Here is a 21,915-nt window from a genome sequence, read left to right on the forward strand (position 1 = left end):
GTTAGACGGGGATCCAACGGACCTCCCAGAGGACGTGACCTCTAGGCGGAGTCCTGGAGAGAAGCGATGGCCGGTTGAGGAAAGGGTTCAGGTGAGGTGGGCACAGGAGGCCCAGGCAGCACCAGCTCTGCACCCAGCGGGCACTGAGAGTGGCGGGAGTGGTTTCCGTGAATGGGACACAAAGCTAGAGAGAGGAGGGACGGCGACTGGACAGGAGGCAGGCCACAAGGGACCTGAGTGCTGCCAAAGGAGCCCTGGCTTCATTCTGAGAACCACGGGGATCCGATGGCTTGACGCAGAGAGAGACACCCCCAGCAGCGTGCGAGGTGCTGGAAATGCAACCCAGTAACACAGACCGTTTTACCCTCTGTGGATCTCATTTTTACTGAAGAGTAAGCAGGAGGAAGGGGGCAAAGGTGACGCCTGTCTTTTCTCACCCGTGACTGGGTCACCAGTGGTGACCTTTGCTAATGTGGGGCATAAAGGAAAAGGAACAGGTTTGAAATATATATATTTAATATTTTTATTTTATTTTTGAGAGAAAGAGAAAGATAGCACAAGTGAGGCAGGGGCAGAGAGAGAGGGAGACACAGAATCTGAAGCAGGCTCCAAGTTCTGAGCTGTCAGCACAGAGCCTGATGTGGGGCTCGAACTCATAAACCATGAGATCATTGTTTGAGCTGAAGTTGGACGCTCACCCCACTGAGCCACCCAGACGCTCCTTGAAATATATGTTTAAGTATGGTATTCTGACGTTACCAAAAGGAAGGCATCCTGAGCTACTTTGAAAGGGCCTGTCAAGGCAGGGACTGGGAATTTCTCCCAGCACCCATTTCCCCCTTCTCCCAGAATAATAGAAACTTTTATCTTCAGCTGGGTACATAGCTACCCGGAAAAACACTGAACTACATTTTGGAGTCTCCCTTGAAGCCAGCTGTGGCCATATGACTACAGTCCAGCCAAAGCTATTGAAGTGAAAGTTACAGGTGTACCTCTGGATGTGGTCCCCAGGGCCGGCACAGGGCAGTGGCCTGGAGAAGCCACCCACATACAGGATGAAGTCGCATGCTGCGGGTGGCAGAGTTACCGGATGGAACGAGCCTGAGTCCTGACAGCTACCCAAAGGAAAGCTGCCCTACTGGCTCGGACTTCTTTTCAAATGTCTTTTATTTATCTTTGAGAGACAGAGAGAGTGTGAAAAGGGGAGAGTCAGAAAGAGAGCGAGACACAGAATCAGAAGCAGGCTCCAGGCTCTGAGTTGTCAGCACAGAGCCTGACGCAGGGCTGGAACTCACGAACTGCGAGATCATGACCTGAGCCGAAGCCAGACATTTAACCAACTGAGCCACCCAGGCACCCCATAGCTTGGACTTTAACACCTAAGGGAAACAAACTTGCACCTTGATGAACCCACTATTGAATATGAGTTCCTTTTATATGGGTAACACTCAGTATCTTGATAATACCAGATCTGACCCAAGCAAAACTGTGAAATACACAAACTGTGAACTACATTTCCTTTCTCTCCACCCTCTTCGGTGGGATCCACCCTGTGGGTGTCCAGGGTCTTCCTGTCGTCCCTCTGATGCCCTTTTGCCCCACCTTCCTCACTGACAACCTGTCAAAACCTACCTGCATGTTACAGGGACCTTTCTGTATTATCTAAAATTGAGATGAGGAATCAGAATATGGGTTTAAATCTGAATTGTGCTACTTCCCAAGGGTATGGGCCTTTGTGGCCTCAGCCTCATTTATAAAATGGCAATAATTTGGTACTGACTTTATAGAAGTGTTATAAGAGTAAAGTAAAATAAAATATAGCATGTAGCATAGTTCCTCGAAGAAGTGAGCGTCGAATTACTCACATCACTTCTAGAAATGTGTATTTTCATCCAGGTTCAAGCTGTCCAAGTGAGACGGTCATTGATTCTTCTTTTAGAGACCTCTGGGGAGAGGATTTCCCCAGCATCCCACAGCATGCTTGCTAAATCGTCCCTGCAGCTAGGATAGCTTTCTTTATGTCTGCTAAACTCTCTCTTACTGCCACTTAAGCCTTGTTAACCATCTGTGGAGGACATGTGGTCAGCTTCCTCTTGGAGATGCTTTGTCCTTGTCGCTTCCAGGTTAAAAATCTTTGAGTTCCTTATTATCATGCCATAAAACCCATCATCTATTTCTTGGATTATTTAGTAATTTCATTCTCTTTTTAGGAGTCACAGTGACTCCTAAAAGTCATTTAGGTATTCAGCTAGGTATCCAGGAACACACAACTTGTAAAATAAAACAAGGGACTTGTGGGTGGCTCAGTCACCTGAGCATCTGACTCTTGATTTTGGCTCAGGTCATGATCCTAGGATTGCAGGATAGAGCCCAGAGTTGTTGGGCTCTGCGCTGAGCAGGGAGCCTGCTTAAGATTCTCTCTCCTTCTCCCTGTGCCCCTCTCCCCTGCTCATGTGTGCTCTCTCCCTGTCTCTCTCTCAAATAATAATGTAAAAAATTCTACTTATCATAAGCTGGGCTGGTGTCTGTGAAACTCTGTGATTCTCAAGATGTGGTTGCTGGCCCAGTAGTGCCAGAATCCAGCTCCAGCAGGTCCAGGGCTCCCTGAAGGATGGACGGTGTCGGCAAAAGGGAGCAAGAGAGCCTTGGCTTCTTTCTGCTCACCAGGCAGGCGTCTCTGCACTGACCCAAGAGTCATCTTTATTTATTTATTGAAAAAAAACCATATGGGGTACCAAACAGATGTGGTAATTGCCTTAGACAATGATTTCTGATGACAAATTCTTTGGTATGTAAAAATTTCCCAGAACATAGATTGGTAGAAGACTCATGCATAACCTTTATCAATAGTGATTGAAGTAGGTGACTAGATGCTTATCACAAGGGGAAGGAAGGGATCTTTAGCATTCAAACACAAGGCAATGTTTCTAGCATAGCAAAAGCAAGAGTTAGTTCTCTTGTGAGCAGGGGTCAATAGCCTGTTTTTCAGGGGAAGAAAAACAGGTTTTATCAGGAAATGTAACATTTGCTCCTATAATCACAAAAGAAGAAACTCCTATAACAAGTTTTTTCACAAGGTACAATTCACATATTTTTAAAATAAGAAGGCAAGTCCCTCCTGGTATCAGTCAGTCAAGAGCCTTGGGGGTTGGTGCTCAAGCAGAAATTGAGGGGGGGTTGAGTGGGGGCAGACACTGGTTGCCATCTGACGGTGGGAGGCCATGCAAACCTGCCTCACTTCAGAGATGGCTCCCAGCACAACAGCATCAGCATCACCTGGGAATTTAATAGAAATGCAGATTCTAAGGTCCCACCCCAGACCTGTTGAACCAGGCACTCACGCTGGGGCCCCGAAGTGCATGTTTTAACAGGCCCTCTAGTGATCCTGATGCTATGAAAGTTGGAAAAGCATCACTCTGTGCAAAATGACCGTGGAAAGGATTGGAGAAAGTGGCCACCACCTGGGGCCTGAGAGGCAGTCCCTCAGTTTCCCTCTAAGTGCAAATCCAACTTCAGGTATTCATCACCCTCGAGCTGACAGCAAAGAAGAGAAGCACCCCCACTTGGCCCCTGTAGGAGGTAGGGAGAGAGAGATTGCTAGGCTCCCCCCTGAGCGGGTCAAGACCTCAGCAATCTCTCCACAGAGAAGGAGGGTGAGCAGGTCTGCCCCAACTCCGTTTACCGCTTCAGCAACACTCAGAAGAGTGACTAACTCCCAGCCCCCTTGTCCCTGGTGAAGGGTGAACATGACCCAGTTGGTGTCTTAGGATCTGCACAACCGGCTTAGCCACTCCCAGGGAGTGAGGGAGGAAGGGAGTGAATGGAAGGCTTCCCCTGCGGGGAAAGAGCCGAGCAAAAACTTCTTTCCTCCTCCAGGAACTAGAGCTGGGCTGGTTTCTCCCCCTCTCACTTTACTGTGGGAAATGAAGTCCCTTTGTTGTTTTTAATTAATTAACTTATTTTTAGTAGGGTGAACTAATGTACCCTAAGCTGTGTGTGTGTGTGTGTGTGTGTGTGTGTGTGTGTGTGTGTGTGTGTTGGTGAGGGGGTAATGATGTGGACTGGGAATTGTTAGGCAATAGATGTAAAATTTTTCCCATATCAAAAGCTTGGGCATATTTCCAAGAGCAGAACTTTCCATAGCAAAACACCGTCTGTTTTCAAGTGATGCGAGGGATCAGAGGAAATCAGTGTGAAGACAGTGGAGAGGCACCAACACGAGATGTACATTGATGCCACAGGTCTGGGCCGGCCCCTACCCCAGGGTTTCATGGGAGGGGGTGGAGGGGAGGAGGGGAGGGGAGGGGAGGCTGGTTCCCGGGGGCAGGGGGGGTCGCCAGTGTGCATCTGGGCCAGCCAGGAAAGCAGGTTTAAATAAAACCACTAGCAAGGATGTTGTATTATGTTCTTGGCTTTATTTTTCATTCTAGTATGAAGTTAGAACTCTACTTTCCCCCAGCCCTCTGTTTTTGTTTTGTTGTTATTGTTTTGCTTTTCACAAATCAGTAATAAAGTTTGAGATATTTAATAATTGGGGCTCTAAGTCTCTGAGCCCTGGATTTCAGCAATGAAAAATATTTTAGGCATATGAGGGGGGAACTCATAAATGTCATATTAGAAAGTTTATGAATTTTATGATTGTCCTGCCTTTGTTTTCTTTTTTGGCAAATTTAAAATTCAGTCGACGTTAGTCACAGACCACGTGCATCGGCTGGAGACCCGCAGTGTAATCATTTCTCCCATTTTGTCACAGGAAGTGCTCCTTCCAACACAACATCCTCTCAAACTCGGCAACAGCCAATGTGTTTCAAAATAGCTATGTTTGGAGGGACCTTTACATAAATCTACTCTCTTCTAAATGATGCCAACTTTCCTGCCCCATCTACTCACTCGTGTTGGGGACTGAGACGCAGAGGATGAGCAAGGAAAGGGGAGCGTGAATTGATGTCCATTTTCTGGTTTTGAAAATGATTCAAAAGCAGCAAACCCCAAACCAGCCTCCTCAAAAACGAAGTCGTCCTTTCACAGGGGACCCAGCTGTAAGAGTTACCTTAAGATGGCGACCGAGCGGCCATTTTGCTGTGGGTCAGAGAAGAACTCCATGCACCCACAACCCCCACCCCGCAGACCTGGAATGTCCTGCGCCATTTGAAAATGGCCAATCATGAAGCTCCAGTTTTACCCTCACCCCGCCACGGCCTTAAAATGCCCTTACTTGGTAATCTGCCCTCCCGAGACCAAACCCGCAACTCTTTCACCCATAAAACACCTCACCCTCCCATACCGGCACGACTTCCCTGACTCAACCCCTACGTGAGTCACGGAAACTCGCCCGGGGGCCGTGACCCCAATAAAGGCTTTCTTGGCTCCATAACTTGGTCTCTCTCTTTCCTCTCATCTCTGCCTCCACATATTAAATCTTACACCAGCAGCTTGGCAGGGTGAGGGTCAGGGGGTGGGAGGGCTGGGGCAAATCCCAGAGAAGCTCAGCTAACAGAGGCCTGGGGCCTGAACCTTACTCTTTAGGCTGTTGTGTGTGCAGAACTTACTGTGTCGGGCTCTGCACAAATGGCCCAGGGCTGTCGCTGGGCAGGGAGCCCCCTGGGCCTGCGGGCTTGCACGGAAAACTAGCTACCACACAGCGGGGGATGGAGCCAGAGGAGTCTGGTCCATTCTGGAAGGGAGCTTCTCCCCCAGGTGGAGAGGAGGCCTGACCAGGGAGGGACATGCTCTGAATTTCCCTTCCCCCGGTTGTTGGGAGTTCCCTGGGTGTTGGGGCTGAGCATCCTCTGTGCTCCCACCTCGGCCTCAGGTGTGGGGTGCCCACCCTGGCTCACACTGAAGGGACCTGCGGAGTCACCAAGTCCAGACTCAACATTTCACAGACGAGGAAGCAAGCCCAGGGAGGAGCGAACCCGCTGACAGCGGACTCAGCTCGCTGTGAGCCGAAGGAGCTTGCATTTCAGACACCTCCCCCACCCTGTGTCACCCCCAGAAGACCATCCAGGTCATCCCAAACCGTCTCCTTCTGGAAGACAAAAATGCTGCCCCTCCTGAGGCACGTAGCCAGAGACAGGTCCAAAATCCAGAGCTCTTGCTCAATGGTTAGGTGGGAATCCACCACTTTTCCCCAAATTTCTCTCAGTAAGGCTAAGAAACCCCCACACACAAGGGAATGTTCTGGAGTCACTGCAAATAGTTTCCAGGAAAAAAGGAATGATCTTCGGAGCAACAGAGTAAGGGTTCAAACTCCTGGTGGCCAAGTCCCCTCTCCTGTAGGTCCTAGGACACTGGGGTCAGACAGGCTCTGTTCTTCAGAGCCAAGAGTGTAGTGTGGGAGGCAGAAAAGGAGAGCAGGCAGCTCTTGGGGCCAGTGGTGAGAGAGGTGCTTTTCCTATTCCCCGGGGGTTTCAGATGCTGCGGATTGAGGCAAGACCTTCCAGGGGGCATGTGTGAGCTGGACAGGGAAGACTAAGGGAGAGATTCAGAATGATGGGGTTTGGGAATGGTGGGGGTTCAGAGCTGACGGCCAAGAAAGATTCTTCAAGGGGCACCTGGGTGGCTCAATCGGTTAAGCGTCCGGTTTTTGGCTCAGGTCATGATCCCAAGGTTTGTGGGTTGAGCCCTCTGTTGGGCCCTGTGCTGACAGCTCAGAGCCTGGAGCCTGCTTCTGATTCTGTGTCTCCCTCTCTCTCTGACCCTCCCCTGCTCTCTCTGTCCCTCAAAAATTAATAAATAAAAAACATTTTTAAAAATTTATTAAAAAAAAAGAATTCTTCAAGACGTCTGGTGCAAAAAGGTGATTCTATTAGAGCATGGGGACAGGACCCACGGGCAGAAAGAGCGCACTGGGGTTGTTAGAGTGACAGCTATATGCTGTGGAGGTGGGGGAGGTAAAGTCAAAAGTGGGGCCTCCAGAGGGACTTTAATATACTAAAGAGGTCTCCTAAGATACCTGAGGCCTTGCTATTGTCAAGTTATGTGTTTACCCTCTAATAAGGTGTTAACATTAGGACTGTAGGGGGTCCCTGGAGAAATTTTCTCTGCATTTGCCAACAGGCTGCAGGTTATAAGGAAATTTATTTTTACCTGTCCTTTCCTTCTTCCCTTCGTTCCCCACATCACTTTGGGGGAGGGGGGTGATATTAGGGGCTCCAGGAAACGGAGTCTATAGGTTTCTGGAGATTAGGTTATTGGTAAGACTGCCTTTTTCTCCTAATTTACTAAGATATGTGTAAACCTATGGAGATTCCTATCCTGCAAGACTGTGATCTCTATCACTTAGCCATTTGTCTTCTTTCCTTTCCTTTGTTCTTGGGTAACCAGGAGTTTCCAAGGAATCTCACACACATTCCACCTGGGTGGGGGGAGGTAGGTATGTTAACTGGTCCTCTGCCCTCAGCTTGCCTTACGTTTCCTCATCAAGACCAGTAGGGGCACCAGGGTGGTTCAGTCAGTTTAGTGTCTGACTTCGGCTCAGGTCATGATCTCACGGTTTGTGAGTTGAAGCCCCACATTGGGCTCCATGCTGACAGCGCAGAGCCGGGAGCCAGTTTTGGATTTTGTGTCTCCCTCTGTCTCTCTTTCTCTCTCTCTCTCTCTCTCTCTCTCTCTCTGCCCTCATTCCCTTGCTTGTACTCTGTCTCTCTCTCTCTCTCAAAAATAAATAAACATTAAAAAAAAAGAAGAGAAAGACCAGTAGAGGGTCACAAGCAGTTGGAATTCAGGACAATTTCCAGGGTCACTGGAAATTGGAAATGTAGTAATAAACACAGTCTCAGATTGACCCAGATAGGAACTTACTCTTATCTTCTGATACACATGGTGCATCCTACAAACTTCTCTCAAGGAAGAACAGTCGACAAAAGGCTAGAGGACCTCACCGCACACTTCACTACAGCTTCTGCCAACTAGCGTTTGGGTTTTTTTTTTTTTAACATTTATTTATTTTTGAAAGACAAACAGAGACAGAGTATGAGCAAGGGAGGGGCAGAGAGAGAGGGAGACACAGAATCTGAAGCAGGCTCCAGGCTCTTAGCTAGCTGTCAGCACAGAGCCCAATGCAGGGCTCGAACCCACGAACTTATATATATATATGTGTGTATACATATGTATATATATAAGTAACTACTTATATATAAGTACAAATTACTTATAACTTATATATAAGTATAAATTACTTATATATACATATACAAGTAAAAGTATACATATATATGTACATATATATATACAAGTATATATTTACTTATATATGTTTGTATGTGTGTGTGTGTGTGTGTGTGTGTGTGTGTGTGTGTGTAAAACTTACTTATAATCCCTGATGGGGTTTTGGGGTGATGGTGGGGTGGTCTGGAGCTGATGGCCAAGAAAGAATTCTTGAAGACGTCATTGGTGCAGAGAGGTGATTTTATGGGGAAAAGGACCTTGGGCAGAAAGAGCTGCACTAGGCTTGTGGCGGGTAACTGATTATCTACCCTCGGTAAGTCTCTAAGGAATTCTGGAAGCAAGGTTTCCAAGACCTTGAAGGGCTAGCTGCTATTAGGAAAAGGTCATTTATTACCGTTTAGTAAAACCTCAGACAGGAAGTCCTTCAGAGGTACACCAGGGGACCAGAAGCTTGGAGGATGATTGCCAGCATATAGCTTGGGGGAGATGAGATAAAGGAAGTTTCCAAAGGTATTTTTATGTTAAAGTAGACTTACAGGATCCTGGGGTCAAGATAATGTTAAGCCAAGATTCTCTTTGCCCCTAGCAAAGTGTCATCATAGAGGCATCTGAGCTCCTAGAGGGTCACTCTGCCTTTTTCAAGGGGTTGTCAGTGGGCTGTAGGCAGTAAGGGAATTTAATTGTTCACTTTTCTTTAATTTTTTATTTGTTTCCCCGAATCACCGTGGGAAGCACTTAAACTTTTTTCTTTTGTTCCTGTGTAGCCAGGAGTATCTGAGGATTATCACATGTACCCCACCTGTGGGGTGGGGCGCTGTTAGCCTGTACTTTGCCCTCAGCTGGCCCACGTTCCTTCATGAATTCAAACCCAGACATACCCACTGTTACCTGTTAGTGTTTTATAATCGGGGTCACACAATTTGACTTCTGCTTTACTTTATATAGCAACATGCTGTAAGTATTTTCAAGATAATCACAAATGCATCATGAAAATCATTTTAATGTCTGCATAACATTCTCTAACCTATATAGCATTCTTTTGCTGTTATACTTTTGGTTCTTTCTAAAACTTTACTATTATAAGTATTGCTGACATAAGATATTGAGGATGAAGTATCAGAATATTGGCAACTTACCTGCAACCAGGGCAAAATGCTATCAGTAGTTGAATCCAGGTAGATGGTATATGAGAGGTCATTGTACTTTTCTGGGTTTGAAATTTTTCATAATAAAACACTGTAAATAATAGTGCCATGATAAACACTTTTTTTAAAATTTTTAATGTTTATTTATTATTGAGAGACAGAGAGACACAGAGCATGAGCAGGGAAGGGGCAGACAGAGGGGAAGACACACAGAATCCCAGACAGGCTCCAGGCTCTGAGCTGTCAGCACAGAGCTCGACACAGGGTTTGACTCACCAACTGTGGGACCATGACCTGAGCTGAAATCAGACACTCAACCCACTGAGCCACCCAAGTGCCCTGATGAGAAACACTTTCATACGTGATATTTTTGTCCATTTTTCTGATCTACTCCTTCGATTTTGTGTCTATGACAAATTCTTAAAAAGGAGCCACTGTGTCAAAAGTCATGAATATCTTTAAAGATCTCACTATACATTCTCAGCATGCTATATTGAGGGTTATACCAACAATGTGTGAAACTGTTGTCTTATTCCATCCACGCTATCCTCAAATTACATGAATTTTTACTAATATCTGTTGTTTTCATAGAGGAATAATATATCACTGAGTTTCTCTGGTTACTGATAAGTTTAACACATTTCCTTATTTTCATTAGTTTTTTTAATTGCTTTCCTGAATCATAACCTTGACTCATTTCTCCATTGAAAGCTTGGTGTTGACTCATTTCCTTGAATAGATTTTTTAAATTTAATGCTTTTTTTTGGAAAATGTATGAACATAACCTAGTTAATTGTAGAATGACCTAGTACTTCCTGCCCTGCCCTAACCATCACCAGAGAATGCCTCTTTAAGAGGTTTCTTTAAAGAGCTGTTTTTTCTAGTGCTTTCTCTAAGTAACATGCTTTTTTTCTGGCTTTTTCAAATAAATAAAGCTATAATTTACACACAATAAAATGTACATATTTTAACCATATGGTTAAATTTTAGCAGTCAGTGAGGTTTTTTAATTGAGTAACGAAAAACAAAACATAAAATTTACCCTCTTCACCATTTGTAAGTACAGTTCAGTGGTGTTAACTACATGTACATTACTGTGCAACAGCTTCTAAGAATTTTTTCACCTTGCTAAACTAACACTTTATACCCACTGAACAACTCTGTTTCTGCCCCGCCACCCCAGTGCCCTGCCAGCCCTTGGCAGCCATAATTCTACTTCTGTTTCTATGACTTTGACTAGATATCTCATAGAAGTAGAATCATACAATATTTATCCTTTTGTAACTGGTTTATTTCACTTAGCATAATGTCCTCCAGGCTTATTCATATTGATACAAATGACAGAATTTCCTTCTTTTTTTAAGGCTGCCTATTATTCCATTGTATGTGTATACCACATTTCCTTTATCCATTCATTCATCCATGGGCATTTGGTTTGTTTCCATCTCTTGGTTATTGTGAAAAGTGCTGCAATGAACATAGGTGTGCAAATCTTTTTGAGATCCCGCTTTCAATTCTTTGGAATTTATACCCAAGAGTGGAATTGCTGGAACATACGTTAATTCTATTTTTAATTTTTTGAGGAAACTTCATACTGTCTAAATAATATGCTTTTACAAATATTTCTTACTATTTTTTTCTTCTTAATTTTATGGACATTATCTACTGACTTTACACACCCTGGAAAAAAGAAAATCTTTATTCTCTCATATCTCAATTTTCTTTTCCTACTATCTTCCAAGTATATTTATATCTCAAGTTTTGGCTAAATTACATCATGTGTTTATCTGTTTCTGACTAGGCAAGCATTGTTTATTTAATTTGCTTTCCTGTAGATCTTCTTGTCTTTCCTGGAGTTGAGAATTGTGCTATTTTTTATTCCCTTAGGATTTTTTTAAGTACTTACCATTAATTTATAGCCAGATTCATTTACAAAGCTGTAAAATTCCCCTCAATGTGGTCAAGCAAATCTTGACCTGTTAATTGCACGTTTCCCTCAGAAACATCCTCTGTTCCCTTGCTTTATCTCCTCTGGTTTCTTTCTAGGCCTGCTGCGGAGCAATTTTGGAACTAACCTCCACCAGAATGCTGGTTATTCTCTCCATCTCTTTCCTGTGTTGGATTCTCTCTTTCTTGGAGCCTGTGACTTAGCGCTCCTCAAACTGATGATCCTTGGCTGCCTATTTATATTTAAGAGTGGAAGCCAAATGTTTACAAAGGGATTAACAGTGAAAAGACGGATCATGTATTAGATCCCAGGCACTACTGAGCCTTTGGGGCTTGAAAGAGAAATAGGACTCCAAAGGAAATAAATACAAACACACAGTTATAAATCTCGAACTGCTGATGTGACTGCAGTATATACACAAGGCTTAGTAGTGGCACAAAGGAAGGAATAATCAGCCATTTTCAGGCAGCCTTCCCTTCTAGAATATACTAACAATGATAACAATAGTGGCAGTGACAATATCTAACATTTGGTAAATCCCTACCCTGTACGAGTACGATGCAATATCTATTTAAGGCCAAGACTTCTTTTGGTTTTACAGTGATGACCTTTATGAATTTTCCAAACAGAATTTTATTACCTTGCAAAGACTGTGTCATATGTCAATAATATTTTGGATCAACACAGGTTGACAAGTGGTATTTTGAATATCTGTTTCTTCTTCAATCTGTATTCATTTTTTAAAGTGAAACAAAGTTGGGGCACCTGGCTGGCTCAGTCAGCTGAGCATCCAACTCTTGATCTCATCTCAGGTCTGATCTCAGGGTTGTGGGATTGAGCCCTGCATCAGGCTCCGTGCTAAGCATGGAATCTGCTTGGGATTCTCTCTCTCTCTCTCTCTCTCTCTCCCCCTCTCTCTTTCTCTATCAAATTAGATAAAATAAATACATAAAATGCACAGGGCAGTATGTATATCATTTGTGTAGAAAGCAATGTACAATACATATTTTTGCATAAATTACATGTTTAGCAAATACTTTTTTTGAAGAACACACAGTAGAGCATGGACACCCCCAAGGAAGGATGGGATATGCACTTTTGTGTAAGTTGGAGGAGAATTTTTTAATAACTTTTCTGTGCATCTAATCACTGTGAACTTTTAAACCAGGGACATTTATATTGCTTTTGTAATTAAAAACCAAAATTTTAATTAAAAACAGTTTTGTTTATTTATTTATTTTGAGAGACAGACAAATATGCAGAGAGAGAGAGAGAAAGCGCTCAAGTGACTGTGGGGGAGGCAGAGACAGGGAGAGAAATCCAAGCAAGCCCCGTGCTGTCAGTGTAGCGCCCGACACGGGGCTCAATCCAGGAACTGAGAGCTCATGACCTGAGACAAACCAAGAGTCAGACGCTTAACCAACAGAGCCACGTAGGAGCTCCATTTAAAAAAAAAAAAACTTTTTTTACATCTATTTATTACAAACTAATTTGAAATGAAACAATTGCAGCATGTAAACATGCAATGATCACACAGTAACAGAAGAGTGATTATAGTGGAAAACCCTCCACCGACATAATTCTCCTCGGTGCTGTTTTCAGGACCACAGGGCTCAGACCAGCCATCCAGAGCAGTGACAGAGCGCTGCCAGGTCCGGGAGGGGAGCGAGAGAAAACACCACGGGGGCGGGGTTTTGGAGAGTCTTCGCACACTGACCTGCCCGGCTGCTGTCCGCCCCCTGTCCGCCCCCGCTGACGGCACCCAGGGCGGAGGCATGTGCGGGTCAGCGCTGGAGTCTGTCCGTTTCCACTTGGTCGTCCCCTCTCTCTCCCTTTCCTCCAGAGCGGTGGTCACAATCCGGGCTCCAGCCAGCACTGGTTCAGTTGAGCTTTGGGCCTGGAAATAGGGACAGGGATAGAAGAGAAGAAAATCGTAGACTGAACAGGCCAAAACGAACCAACATAACAGCAAATCCAGTTGGTCAAAGCAGGGATTCGGGAGCAGTTAAAGCCAAGGTCCTGCTACATCTGTGAGCACAGAAATCCAAGCAAGTGTCAACACCAAGGAGAAGCAAGTAAGAAGGTGTTACTCATTTAATCGTCCCAACAACTCTGTGGCATTGATACCACTCTAACCCCATTTTTACAGATGCAGAAACCAGGCGCACAGAGATGCAGTGATTTGTCCATGTCATATAACTCGTGGGTGTTGGAGACAGGATTCAAATCCTAGTAGCTCCACTCTGGAGCCAGGAACTGTGCGAATGACAGGAATAAAACACTACATTAACTAACCACTTACCACTAATAAACATGTGATCACAAACTGTGGTTTGAAGAGAAGAAAAGCAGCCTGAAACGATACTTCACCTATACCACAGAGTTAGGTAAGGCTTTCCTGGTGAAGAAAACCTTGAACTGAGATCCAAATATTGGGTTAGTTAAGGGCGCCTGGGTGGCTCAGTTGGTTAGGCATCCAACTTTGGCTCAGGTCATGATCTTGGTTCATAGGTTCGAGCCCCATGTTGGGCTCTGTGCTGACAGCTCAGAGCCTGGAGCCTGCTTCAGATTTTGTGTCTCCCTCTCTCTGCCCCTCCCTTACTCTCTCTCTCTCACTCTGTCTCTCTCTCTCTCACTCAAAAATGAGTAAACATTTAAAAATTTTAAATATTGAGTTACTTAGATAAAAAAGCTGGAGGGTCAGGAGAAGAAGAGAGTTCCAGATCATGAGAACCACATGTGCAAAGGTCCTATGGCAAAAGAGAGAATGCCAAGGTTAAGGAAAGCCAACATAGCAAGTGCTGACTGACGTTGGGGACAGCATGAGGCAATGACAAAATGTCTTGGAGTTTTGTGGGGATTGGTTAAAACCTGGTAATTGCCTTCACATCTAGGATTCGGGGTAGAGAAGTTCTCTGGTATGAAGAACCCAGGCTTTTTGGGGGGAATTTACTGCAATCATGTGTAGCAGCATCAGGCACCAAACTTGCCCATGCACGGATATATGCTAGTTTTGTTCTTCCTCTCCCAGCCTCCATTCTTCCCTTCTGCTACATTCCTGACTCTGCAACAGCACCCAGCTTGCACAAAGAACTGGGATGTGGTGGCCCCAGTTCTTCTGCACTCTTCGTAAAGAGGCCTCCTCTCCTCCCCCTCCCATCCCACCCCACCCCTGTCTAGAATGACTCACCATAATGGAGAGACAGACAGCTGAAGTGCACTTGGCAAAGACCAATAGCACATTGCGTTGCAGACTTTGTTGGCTTTCCTTAGCCTGAGCTTTCAAAAGCAATGCAAATAAGAAATGAACCAGGTGCCAGGGTCCATTGATCTGTGTCTGTTAGAATTGAGGTGGATGTCAGCCGTGTCCCCATTTGGCACTTTCCTTCCAGACTGTGCCAGGAAGGTGCTAGAGAATGCCTGCTGGGTATATCTATGATGGAGAGCTGGCTGGCTGGCTCCTACTCACGTTGTTTATCTGGGTCTCTGCACAGTGACATGGCCTCCATCCACCATAGAAAATTGCCATGCTCAGGTTGTTTGACTTTGGCATTTTAACTTGTTTTTCATTTCTGTGAGTAAAAGAAGATTATTCACTTAATAATCAGAGGGCAATTGGCTATTCAAGAACACTCTATAAACGTTACAGGGATCAGTCCTTGACCCTGAGAGAAAAGGAAACAGACATTCCTTAAAAGAGTGAAGATCCACCGTAGGAACGGCAGTGAAAAGAAGGGTGGTGGAAGCGTTTTTGGAGGGTCCTTCCAAAACTCCCTGGAAACTGGACTGGCTTTGCAGAGCTCAGGGCTGTTACGGCAGAGCTGTTTCTATACCTATGTGGAGTCCTAAACACTGAAAAATACATGTGAGCGATACTTACAAATCCCCTAACAGGAGCCCAGCCCCGTTCTGGGTCCTGGGATCCCAGAAGGAGGGGTTCCCAACAGAGTGGGGACAGACATTGGCTGTCGGTGACCACTGGGGTACCTCCAAAGGCTCTAATGAAGGGTTGCACAAAACATAGTAAGAACAGAGCAAAAGCCAGCCACCTTTGCCTGGAAGGGTCTGAGACGGCCTCTGAAGGCTATCTGGTCCTTACACCCCCCTCCAGGAGGGCCTTGAATCAGTGTCCCACTTCAAAGAGATTTTGTTTACAACACTTAATGGTTCAGGGGCCTCTTCTGGACTTCTGTAGCTGTCATCACTGCTAGATGTCCTTGCCAGAGACACTTCTGATTGGCCTCCTGGCTTAGTGGGAAGTGTCAACACGTATTGAGTTCTTACTGGGAGCCAACCTGGAGCCGGCAAGCCCTATCTCATTAAATCTTAGAACAATCCCACGAGGCAGCTTTTATAGATATGAAATCCAAGACTTGGCAGGATTCAGTGGAATGTCCAGAGTCCCACGGTTAGAAGCCGAGAGCTATAAAATGGGCAGTCTGATGGCAGAGACCTTGCTCTAAACTAGGAACCAACAAACTCTGGCTGGTCGACCAGATCTGGCGCATTGCTTGTTTTTGTAAATAAACTTTTTTTTAACTTTTTTTTTTTAAGTAGACTTCACCCCCAACATGGAGTCCAGTGTGGGATTTGAACTCATGACCCCCAAGATCAAGACCCAAGCTCAGATCAAGTGTTAGTTGCTCAACCAACCGAGCCACCCAGGTAAATAAACTTTTATCGGAACACAGCCACACCTATTTTTTTAAAAAAACTATTGTCTAAGGCTGTTCTCATGCTACAAAGGCAGAGTTGAGTAGTTGTGACAGACCCGATGGCCCACAAAACCTAAAATGTTTACTTTCTGACTCTTCAGAAAAAGGTTGCTGAACCCTGCTCTCAACCATATGCAAAACAACCTACCTTCCAATTAAATCAATGTCTCCCGGAGGGCAAAGGCTGCCTTGTTCATCCTTGCCATCCACTCGGGCTCCACCCTGGGAGATTTCATTATTGATGGTCACACGTCAGTGGACCTTAAAATGCTTGCTCAATTAAGTGGATTTAATCTGTATTTAAGCAATCGTAAACCTCCTTCTAAAATTGTAAAAAATTCAGGCAAAAATCATATTTGCTGCAACCTTCATTAGGCGAGACAAATCCCAGAGGTCAAGATCGATTGCTCTAACAGCAGAACAAGGACAACCCTAAATTGAAGTGCATGGTCCATCTGCAGCGATCTCGTTTTAAGATGTGTTATTCTGTGAGGAGCTCTGCACTCAGCTGCCAGTTTTAAAAAAAAAAAAAGACAATATATCTTTCAGCACTTTAGAAACTGGAAGGTACTCATAAGCAAAACCTCAAGGAGACAAGAATAAATAAAACCTATTCTAAGTCTCTGGCGTCTTGCAGGCAGCCCAGGAAAAAGAAGCCAAGGATGAGGGACGTTCCTTTCCAGCAGCGGGGAGGGGGTGTGGCCAGGCAGACCTGGAAAGGGTGGCCCATTTTGGAGTGGTGCCTCTGAACCAGGTGAGACCACACGCCACAACCCTACTCAGTGTTTCCCGTGGGGTTTGCCCAGGTTGGGGTCACCAGGGCAGCAGAGCGTGGGAGGAAGAATATCAGATGGATATGGGAGATCTGGGTAAGTCCTGGCTGCTTTATCCCGTGGTCGCTTCCTGGCTGTGACCTGACCCAGAACCTGACAGTAAGGAAGTCAGTCAGGAAGGTGGGAGGGGTATAGTAAGGCGAGCCCAGTGCTGGGTAGCTCTGCCTCCACTTCCACAGTGACTTCTATTTTAGGCTAAGCACTTTTTGAAGGCATCTGCGTCTCGTCCATCCTCACAGCCCCAGCACCTAGGAAACAACAGGTGCTCAACATCGAATGAATGAATTGCTTTCAACCTCAGAGTTACCGCCAACATTAAGTGAGAAAATGAAAGTCAAGCCCCAGCCTCTAGCAAGTGCTCAGTAAGGAGTAGGAAGATAGAGGCGCCTGGGTGGCTCAGTCGGTTGAGCATCTGACTTCAGCTCAGGTCATGATCTCCCAGGTCGTGGGTTCGAGCCCCGCATCCAGCTCTGTGCTGACAGCTCGGAGCCTGCTTCTGATTCTGTGTCTCCCTCTGTTTGCCCCTCCCCTGTTAACACTGTCTTTTAAAAATAAATGAATGTAAAAGATAAATTTTTAAAAAGATGTTAAAGGAGTAGGAAGATGACAGGGGCGCCTGGATGGCTCAGTCAGTTAATCAGCCGACTTCGGCTTGGGTCATGATGTCACAGTTCATGAGCACAGCCCCTGCATTGGGCTCTGTGCTGACAGCTCAGAGCCAGGAGCCTGCTTCGAATTCTGTGTCTCCCTCTCTCTCTGTCCCTCCCCTACTCCTGCTCTGTCTGTCTCTCTCCCTCAAAAAGTAAGTTAACATTAAATAAAAAGGAAGTAGGAAGATGACAACGGTAATGAAGATAGTGATGTAAAATCAGCTTTTTTCATGCTATTTCCTTGACCACAAAATGGAATAATAATAATTGTTTGGCAGATCACATGTTTGTGAGGAATTAAAGATAGAATGAATGCAAAGGCATTTTTTCTCTCACAAAATATTCACCTCTCTTATAGCACTAATTTGCTGCATGATAATAACCAGTTTCCAGTTGCTTCCTCAGCACAGGAACTGGAAAATAGTAGGTGCTTAATAAATGTATGCTAGGTTGGTAGCTTTTGCAATACATAGAGAGCAGCGTAGTCACAAAAAATGACACTATACAGATATAATTTTCACTTTTCAATGTAATGAATGTTCCAGTAATGCTGTAAAGAATCTTCATAAACAGAAAGCAAGTGGCTTGCAAATTGTGCATTTTATGCCAATGCATACATTTATTAATATTCTCCCATACTTGCCAATTTCTGGGGGTTTCCCACCTATAGAGTCAGCATTTTAGATTGGGGTGTCTTCCAGGTATTGGTTCATATCTTTCCTGAAGTAGAAATAATTTTTGTTTTTTGTCCAGGATTCTCCCATCGTCTATATCATTTGAATTATTTCACCTTTGTCACTAACATTTCCAAATTTGGTTAACTTCATAAATTAGTGCGCTGGTCTTCCAGGTCATAAATAAAGGCATTTCCCTCACAGGCACCTACTAAGCACCTCAAGTCGGTCATCATCCATCCCTGTCACCTCTTCCCCTCCAGCTAGTCACCACATCCCATAACATTTTTAGCTGAACCAGTTTTATGAGCGAACATTCCAAGAATCTGTATGGAAGATACATCTAACTTACTTAGTGCGTGTGTAAATTTTGCTAAAAAACCCCAAACCCTTAAGGTCCTTCCCACCGACAGTAAAGGTGGACAGTTAAAGGAATAAGACTAAGGGCACCTGAGTGGCTCAGTCAGCTGGGGGTCTGACTTAGGCTCAGGTTATGATCTCTCAGTTCGTGGGTTTGAGCCCTGCGTTGGGCTCTGTGCTGACAGCTCAGAGCCTGGAGCCTGCTTCAGATGCTGTGTCTCCCTCTCTCTCTGCCCCAACCCTCTTGTGTTCTGTCTCTCTCCTATCTCTCAAAAATAAATAAATGTTAAAAAAAAATTTTTTTTATAAAGGAATAAGACTATACCTGCCCTGTAGAAAATGACAAACATGCTCAGGCATGGATCAGCTCACGGTCAAGGAGACCAAGAAGATTCCTGTCTCATTGTTGGTAGATCAGTCGATTTGTGGATGGCTATCCGTCCAACCAGACCAAAGTTCTGAATCTTTTTTTTTTTTTTCAATGTGCCATGAAACAGATGCAGGTCCGTTTGCAATGTTGGCAGCCTCACTCAAGAAAGCACTTCCAAATTCAAGTGTGTCCGAATAGTCATTCTACTGGGAGAACTGGAGGCCACTCTAATCTGTAAGTTGGCCATTGGCAATGTCTCCCCTAGTGACCTTGTCTGCCTGGTTTATCTCAGACTGTAAGTGAAATTAATGGTTTTAAGAATCTGTCTGTTTTGTATTTTGTTATGAAATTCAATCACATTAATGGCCTTAGTTTGCATACGGTTAGTTGCATTCTTAGGATCAGCATACAAGATACTCTAACAAGTGGAGTAAAGTCATGAATTTAACCTACTTTATAATTTGAGTTTGTACCAAAAAAATATTTAAATTGTATCAGTTAGCTCTTCTTATGCAACAGACCACCCCAAAATTTAGATTCAAAAAGCAAATATTTATTATTTCTCAAATATTTGTTACTGGTTGAGTGGTTCTCATCTGAGCTGGCTCCCTTGGCGTTATATGGTCTAAGATAGCCTTACTTTTGTCTAGGATCTCAGCTGGGAAGCATAGGGTTACAGGACACGGTGGGGCCATCAGAGAGTAACAAAGTCAGACATTGGTTACAAGCAGTAAAAACATTTTCTTCAGTAACCACTGCGGTAGGGAAAAGAGCAGAGCTTTCCATTCTGGTTTGCATATAAAAGGGAAAATGAGGAAACTGGGAGGGGAAGCGAGCAGGGGGGCTAAGGTAGAGTCAGGGAAGTAAAAAATTACCAAAAGTGGGTAGGAAGGGTGGTTCATGCAAATGCGGTTAGGTCACGTGTCTGCTAACCGAGCTTAGCAAAGTCAGCCTCCCACCCTCCACAGACTGGGAGACAGAGTCTCTTATCCTTCCTGATAATTACATTTTAAAGAAATGACCTTTGGGGCACCTAGGTGGCTCAGTTGGTTAAGCGTCTGACAGTTTTGGCTCAGGTGATGACCTAACGGTTTGTGAATCCAAGCTCCACATCAGGCTCTGTTCCAACAGCACCCAGTTCCTTGGGTCTCTCCTCCTCTCTGCCCTTTCCCTGCTTGCTATCTCTCTCTCAAAATAAATAAACAGTAAAAAAATTTAGGGGCACCTGGTGGCTCAGTCAGTTATGGGTCTGAGTTTGGCTCAAGTCACAATCTCATGGTTCGTGGGTTTGAGCCCCAGGTCGGGCTCTGTGCTAACAGCTCAGAGCCTGGAGCCTGCTTCGGATTCTGTGTCTCCCTTTCTCTCTGCCCATCCCCTGCTCATGTTCTGTGTCTCTCTCCCTCTCAAAAATAAATAAACATTAAAAAAATTTTTTTAATGTAAAGGAATGACTTTTAGATCCTTGAGAAGGAAACTCTAGAGTTGACCAGTCTGTACATCTGAAAGGGCCGGTAGAAGGATTCATAATCAGCTTTTTTAAATAAATGCTCTGAGAAAGGGAAGTCAGGGACCCATCTTCAGGGGTTGGTAGAACAAAGCGCCAATTCTTTTGGCGGCCTGGAGCTTTTCTAGACCGGAACTCAAGCAGAGCAGGGCTGCTAGAAGCTCTGCTAGTGTCACCGGGGGCAGGGGTGTGGGTGAGTCAGTGGTGTGGGGAGCTTTCACAGCTCTCAGGTGTCCCCGCGCCTGTGTCTCCTCCTCCAACAGGCTCATCTGGTTTGTTCACGTGGTGTCAGAAGTCCACGCGTGACGGAGAAGGTAAGCCCAGTGCTCTAGCACATTCTGCACATTTTGAGTGTCTGCTTGCTTCATGTTTGCTAATGTCACTTGGCCAAAGACAGACGGCCAACCCCAGATTTGAGGGGTAGAAAATAGACTCCTTCTCAAGAGGCGAGGGGTGGGATGAGTCCTTGCAGCAATCTTTGCAAACAATCTACCAAAGATTTCAGTCTATCACCAGCGTGGTTTTCCCCCAAGTTCCTATTTAAGCAGGAGGAATAAAAAATTCACTCATAGAGCTATCTCAGCTTAAAGCTTAGTGCACTCTCATCATTTAAATTGTTGATCTGGGTATATTGAGTCTCTCTGGAATCATAATGCTCATGGATAGCCTCAACTCTTCCTAATCCTAACGTGGTATCCAAGGGAAGGGATGTGGCAGAGAAGAGGTAAGGTAAAGCTTCTGTGGTTCGTCGGGGTCTTGAACAAGGTGCCTCAGTGTGGTAGGCATAGGGGTTTCATTCTAGCCCATGCCTTTCTTGCCAAGCCATGACCTGGCTAGAGCTGCATCACCCTAGAGAGGGGGCACCTCTTTCCAATTGATCATCCCAGAGAGGTACCCAATGTCTTCCCTCTGTCCAAAAGACACTTTATTCTAGTGTGCATGAAGACACCACATAAGCTAGCAAAGGCCCAGGGTATTCTAGGACTAGAGGAGGTAGTCCCTTGGGTGGCATTCCTTAATTAGCTCTCATTTTCCACTTTCTTCCGGCAATCTCTGGGCCTGGAAACAGACAAGCCTTCCTTATATCATATCCTCCTTGCCCTGTGGTTTGTCTCAGTCTCGATGGTAGGCAGGGCAATTCCCTCGACTCTATAGACAGGTATATCTGCTAAGTGTTTTTTATGTGCAGGGCTTGATCTCATGAACTGTGAGATCATGACCTGACCCCAAATCAAGAGTCAGATGCTTAACAGACTGAGCCACCCAGTCACCCCCAGAACGTCTTGATTTTAAGACTTCTGACCTCCAGAACCTTAAGCTAATGCATTTGTGTGGTGTTAAGCCACTAACTTTACAGCAACAATAGGAAACTAATATACTTGCCTCAACTCATTCTTTGTTGCGTGCATACTATGCCCACAGTGTCTCTCTGTGCCCACTTTACGTGCATTATTCCTTTTAATTCTTAACAAGATGCAATAGCTGTCCCAAGACACCAGCTAACAGTGCAGCCTGACCTGACCCAGAATCCAAACCCACAAACGTTT

General features: G+C 45.0%; 1 long non-coding RNA gene across 1 annotated transcript; it reads left to right on the plus strand.

The window, feature by feature from the left end:
• Positions 1-6: 6 nt before the first annotated feature.
• Positions 7-5,374, plus strand: LOC115278933. Its single transcript, XR_003903123.1, has 3 exons — positions 7-91; positions 4,166-4,241; positions 4,754-5,374. It is a non-coding gene; the product is annotated as an uncharacterized LOC115278933 (long non-coding RNA).
• Positions 5,375-21,915: the final 16,541 nt, after the last annotated feature.

Source organism: Suricata suricatta, chromosome 15 (assembly GCF_006229205.1).
Source record: "Suricata suricatta isolate VVHF042 chromosome 15, meerkat_22Aug2017_6uvM2_HiC, whole genome shotgun sequence".
NCBI lineage: Eukaryota > Metazoa > Chordata > Mammalia > Carnivora > Herpestidae > Suricata > Suricata suricatta.